The 6,221-nt window shown below is 41.2% G+C and overlaps 1 pseudogene; it reads left to right on the plus strand.

Annotated features, from left to right (window-relative positions):
- LOC125535283 overlaps nt 1-5,940 on the plus strand; it is a 19,366-nt pseudogene extending 13,426 nt beyond the window's left edge.
- The last annotated feature ends 281 nt before the right edge of the window (nt 5,941-6,221 follow it).

The following is a 6,221-nucleotide window of genomic DNA, read 5'->3' on the forward strand; positions in this document are numbered from 1 at the left end:
TGATTTAATTCTACTAACAAACATTCTTGTGCGTTGCAACGGGAGAAAAAAACATGCCCCTAGCCGAGTAAGCATGGCTCAAGACTCCCACGGGTCTACATCCTCTACTTCAATATGGCGCCCCTACCCGTGTCACTGCTTATCCTTCTTTTCACCATCACTAATAGTGAGCGTGGTGTCCACCCTATCACAATATGTCTGATGGTCAATCCCAAGGCATTGATCTCGGCCACCGCGTGGCTCACCTTCATTGAACCGCACCAGTGAAAGAGAATGTTTGGACCATCTTTCAATTTGTTAAAATACTAGCTTAAATATTATGGAGCACTGAGGAAAAAAATTTGCCCGTTGAACTATTAGCCACAATAGTTGCTTCTAAATTGATGTGGCTTCTTTCTATTTGTGTCTTGGGTATGAGTGAAAAAATATTCAGTCTCAAAAGACAACGAATAAATGGGAGCAAAAAAGAGAGTATTATTAAAATTGCATGCACGCCTTATATACTCAAATAAGGCTGAAGAAGCAATATGCCCTTTAGTCATATACGCACAAAGGGATAGAGCCATTTAGAAAATGTCTGAATTATAAGAATCAACTTGTATGTTGTGCCACTTACAATGATCTATTCTACCAATTGGTCCACAATGAATTCACTAATGCTGGGAGCATGTATCATCTCAATGGCTTTGTTTCCTTGTTTCTGAAGAGAGAATTCCTAACTCGTAAATCGAACACCATTAACCCCACCTACGAAAGACTGGCTCATCATTCTTTAGGGACCCCTCCCTCTCTATTCATTGTCCTCTAGCGACAGAACAAACACTTGGGACGCAACCTAATCAACTATTAGATCTACAGAATAAAACACACCGCATCATGCTTACTCAAGCACATGTAGGATGCATCAAGAGACAATCGTGAAATTTTAGTTGAATTTTAAAATCATCAATGACAGATCAAAAGCAGATCATGAAATTAAAAAACCATCAATGAACTCCACCAATCCACCTCGTCGTTGGTTCTACCCACCTTGACCTCTTCAGCAAAGAGGCCCGTGCCACCGACGCGATGGCGGCCTATAACCTCCTCCTTCTTGATAGGGCACAACCACTGGGAGCAATCTGAGCGAGATGATGGCGCCCTGATGTGGAACTACACTAGCCCGTCTCCACCACACTCACCGTGGACCCCTTCCATGAGGTGCGGCTTGCAAGCTTCCCAGTCTGTCTCCTTCATCTCTGGCTAGTACCTCCACCGCAAAGGAAAAGTTGATTCCGGTGAAACCCCACTCGATTCCTCCTGCATAGAGCCTCCTCAACACCTCTGATAGCCTCCTGGCCAGGCAGCATACACGATAGTATGCGTAGAGGCTCTAATCTTTCTACGACAATTCTGGCAAAGCCTTACCCTACAACGGCGGCCGCAAGCGGCCATATGCTGCAAATATACAACACTACGGCTGCTGCCGAAAAATTTGCTCCAAATGGGGGACCATGCAGGACGTCAATAAAATGGTTGTTTTATATCACTTTTTGCCAGAAACGCTTCTCCAAAAGCTTCCCTAATATAGAACACCCACAAAACGACAGCTGCAATGTATTTCAGGGCACCAATTTTAGGCTGTTGTGAACATTTTCTGGTGCCCTAAAATTCACTTTTTTGAGCCTCGAATTTTACTCCAACTGCTTTTTTGCGCCCTAGGGCTATGGTTGAAGATTCCATGAGTTTTTTTAGGGTCTTTGAATTGGCTTCTCAATTTTTGAATTTCCCCCATTGTCCAGTCTCACTAGAAAGCACAAAGAGCAAGGAACTATGTCTCCTCTCTTCTTCCCTATTAGATATTCTGTTTCAACTTACTTGAGCAAGAACAATTAACAACCAGGTTCAATGCAACTAGCACACCAAGGCCCTAAATCCACCATGCTGCTCTACCACAAACACAAACCACACCTCCTACAAGAAGTTCTCAGTTGCCTTCTTTCAGCAACCAGCAAAAAAAATTCTCCTTCAATCCACTATAAGACAGCAACATTAGCGGCCCAAAAACAGATTCAGGCAACACAGCTCTTCTCTGCTTCTTTGCTACAGTACTCACTACACCAACATCGCTACCTCCAATGGATAGTATCTGTACATACATCACCCATCTCTCCTTTCACCACCACAGACCAACACCGCAGACCTACAGGTTCTTTTACTTGCACGCACTATCGACGGTCGTCTCGGATGAGCTTTTGATTTCGAGCAACCAGCCAGCCACACATCCGCCTCTTGCTGCTACCCCCAGCACCCACGACTTACAATTCCTGCACGAGCCACAAGGAGGGGACCGGTCCCTGGTTGCACAACAAAAGCTTCAGTACCAATTTGTTGCGCTGCCCCGCGCTCCTGGCCACAAGCACCTCTTCTCTCTGCTCTAAGGGCTACGGATGTGTTGCAGCTTCTCCCATGAAATTTTCCCCTCACTCCAGAAGTTCCACTAGCACCAGAACCTCTCTTCACCCACAACTACGACTACGAGTACCAACTTTCCTCTCACCACAAGCAATGACTTTAATTATTTTTAACCTGGGTTTCATGCCATGTTTTTCTTACAGGGACCATACCATGTTGTTTCTTGGGGGAAAATCGGTAACACTCTCTTACCCTCTAGCTATAACCTACATGTATGAGTAGATATACACAAGGGTGGGACTTTGGGCCAAACCCATACACACACCCCACACATACACTCAACCCAACATATATCCTTACTAGGATGTTGATTGGTAGAAGTTTGCACCGTGTTTCTAAGTTATGTAACTGTTTACTACTCAATCCAGTCAAATCTCCATTTCCTTACATAATAGGTGTTGAAGCCTTGAAGTTGTTGTGTAGGACGTGAGATGATCGTGGTCCTTTAGGCATCACTTTTCATAATTGTACAAGGAAAGCACATACATTTTCTATTGGTACTAATTAGTGGGGCATATTGTCCAAAAAGGATTTGATAGTGAGAGGCCAATGAGGTCAAAACATGTCAAACTCCAACAAAATGAGTATTTCGTCATATTATTGTATGAATTATAGAGGTTATTAACATGGTAATTATTTCGGGATTGAAACATTTCATTGTTGCAACATATCCACTACATATGATTCTATTCTTTTTGTATGTAACATGAGTTTGCATATATATTACCGACTTTTTGTACTGGTCATCAAATAGTGTATATTCCGTATGTATATGTGCACTTCTGTTCATGTCTATTTTCCTTTTCCTGCTCAAATATCCCGTGTATCAATTTTGGAGAGGGAAATAGTGGGAAAGATCCTACTACGCTTATAAAGGATCTAAGCACTCTTGCATTCCCTCTTTGAGGCAAGGTTTTTCTCTGTATGTATCATTAGCAAAGTATTCTTTGAATATGCTAAAACATTCATGAATGGTAGGTGTCTTACCATCAAATATGATCATGCTATTGTGATTCCATTAGCTCCAGCATACAAGAAACCGTCCCAGAGAAGCCTTTGTTTTGGTTCCTGGTTTTACTTTTTTCTAACGTATACATGAGTTGCATGCCCAAATTCCAGTCTTGTTTCAACATCCACCAAAAGTTTTGGCTAAAGCCACATCCAAAAGTAAGCGTGTTGCAGTCCTTCCTTAGAATATCTCTATTATAGATCGTGTCAAGTAAAAGCCAGAAAAGAGCCTATGTTTATGTTTACAATATGGCTTCCATATCCATGACATAGGGGTGGGAGAAGGATCATGATTGGTTATAGTGTTGTAAATTTTGTTACTGTAAAAAAAGAACCTTGCCCATAGAGAGTTTCTAGGAGCCATCATCATCAATGTAGCTTAATTTATCAAGAATAATGACAAGGTTGTTGCATTGGGAGTAGGCCATGGATGATAGGGGTGAAACATATCATATATAGATTCACAGGTTAAGGCCTTCTGAATGGTGTTCTTCCTCATCAATAGTACAATAATGCAATTGGGTGGATTTAGATTACGTAGTATGATCAGACCATGTGTCCTACCAAAACAAAATAGTATCACATCTCCCAAAATCACATTTAGCCAAAGACTAAAATTGGTTCCATGGAGACATACAATGTCTCGAACAAAAAGAGCAATGCCTGCCAAAGTGTTGTGGCAGACATGTCAGAGTAATGAGCTTCCAAGATGATATTTTTTCCACTATAATCCTAAAGCAGGATTATATTTGTGTCTTAGATTGAGAGTCAAATATTTTAGATTGAGAAACAAATATTTAGTTGTTTTGAATGGTGGACATTCGAATCATGTTGTTTCTGATTATTACCATGTGACTCTTTGCAGTGGGGAAAAAATCAAGATATTGTCTGTCTGAAAACCATAGAAATGAAAGGAAGAGTGAAATGGGGGGATTTAAGAAAAAATCCTCAAGGATCTTTGTCACTCTCAAAGCTGGTCAATAATGGTAAGATCACATTCTTACATTACAGAACATTCATCCTTGTTCTTATGATTTGGCATTCTCCCCTTTCAGGATTATTTACTTTTGTGCTAAAATGAGTTTGAAATTGTATTTGATATACCTAGATAACTATGTCTTTGTTAGCATCAGTTTGCTTTCATCATAAGTTTTAATAGTTACTGAAACATCACAGAAATAAACATGAACTGACTTTCTGGCAACCAATATCATATTAGGTGATTTCACTGTTGTTGAATGTTGAGTCTTCGAAAAACGGCTTAGAGGGAATGAAGCAGGTAAGATTGACACTTGATTTTTCATTTATTGTCTTTAGAAGGTATGGACATTCAGAGTATTATGCTTAAGCTATTTATGACACCGTTGCAGGTTGCGAAGATGTTAAAATTGAACAAAAGAATTGGTTTAGCAACTACAGAAGATGGTTCATATATTTATGTATGTCCTGGACACAAGGCAAAATATGGTTTCTGGAAAGGCGAGTCAACAATCGATACAAACCAAGACTCATTAATCGGTTTTGTTGTACGGGACCAAAAATCCCCAGTAAACAGCATAGTTTTAAATAGCCAGTTGTAGCTCTGCTACAGCCCGCTATAGCCTTTTCAGCAGGTGCCGCTAAATGGTCGCCTTCACAAATAGCCCGCTATAGCTTATTTGGAGGTCCGCCGCTGTTTTCCATAGCCCGCTATTTAAAACATTCTAAACACAAGCAAGGGAGAGATAAGTATTGCGAAAATACAAGAAATCGGGGGCACTCATGTGGAATCACAAGAAGCGATATGCAGTAAGCTTGTACTATATATTAGTCCACATGCATGGAAGTCTTATTCTCTCGATGTCCTCCTCTAGTACTTGCTGATCATGGACGTCATCCTTCTCTTCTTTCAGATCAACGATCATACCATGTTCATCCTCTTCGTGCGCCAGTAGATGATGGCCTATATTTTCGGCGTCCTCCTCTGGTACTAGCAGAGCTAGGCTCATATTGTCCGTATCCTCCTCCTGGACTACTAGGTCACAACTTCCATGCTCGGCATCCTCTTCTTGGACTATCAGGTCAAGGATTACATCCTCGACATCCTCCTCAATCCTCATGCACCAGAATGTCAAGAAATCTTTCATCAGCTTCCTCCTTGTCCAAGAGGTCAAGGATTCATTACCCATCGTACATGCTCCCAATTTTGCACTAGAATATTTCAAGCCCTTAATAGACCATGGAAACAACAACGGTATTTCTCCTGACCAGCAACATTGGATGTTTAGCGAATGGCTCGAGACTGACTATGTTATTGCAGGTTCACAACACTTGAGGCCACCTACCGGTTCTGCTCCTGGTCATTTGTGGCATAGAATGTCGTGCCCAAGGTCCGAGAATAATCATCCTGGTTTTGAAAGATCAGAAGGCTTCTGTGGTTATAGCTCCACATATTACTCTAGATTCAAAAATGGGCCAGGTAGCACGCCTCCCAACTAAAGTAATTGATGAAATTGCAGCCTTGTCCCAAGAAACATTCTGAATGATTTGTCTTAGACTGGTGTATTCAGAATTACAAGGAAGACACCAGGACATGGGTTCTTGTTTCTATTTCCAATCGGGCCAATTACTCCCAATATCCATAGAACATAATTCCTGATGTGTACAATGATGCATATGACATTTCATTCAGTCTCCTGATAGGATGTTTGCTAGCACTAGTATGTTCCAACCTTCATTGCTACATGTATCTTCAGATTTGGTGATTGATGAGGTTATCA

Source organism: Triticum urartu, chromosome 2 (assembly GCF_003073215.2).
Source record: "Triticum urartu cultivar G1812 chromosome 2, Tu2.1, whole genome shotgun sequence".
Taxonomy (NCBI): Eukaryota; Viridiplantae; Streptophyta; class Magnoliopsida; order Poales; family Poaceae; genus Triticum; species Triticum urartu.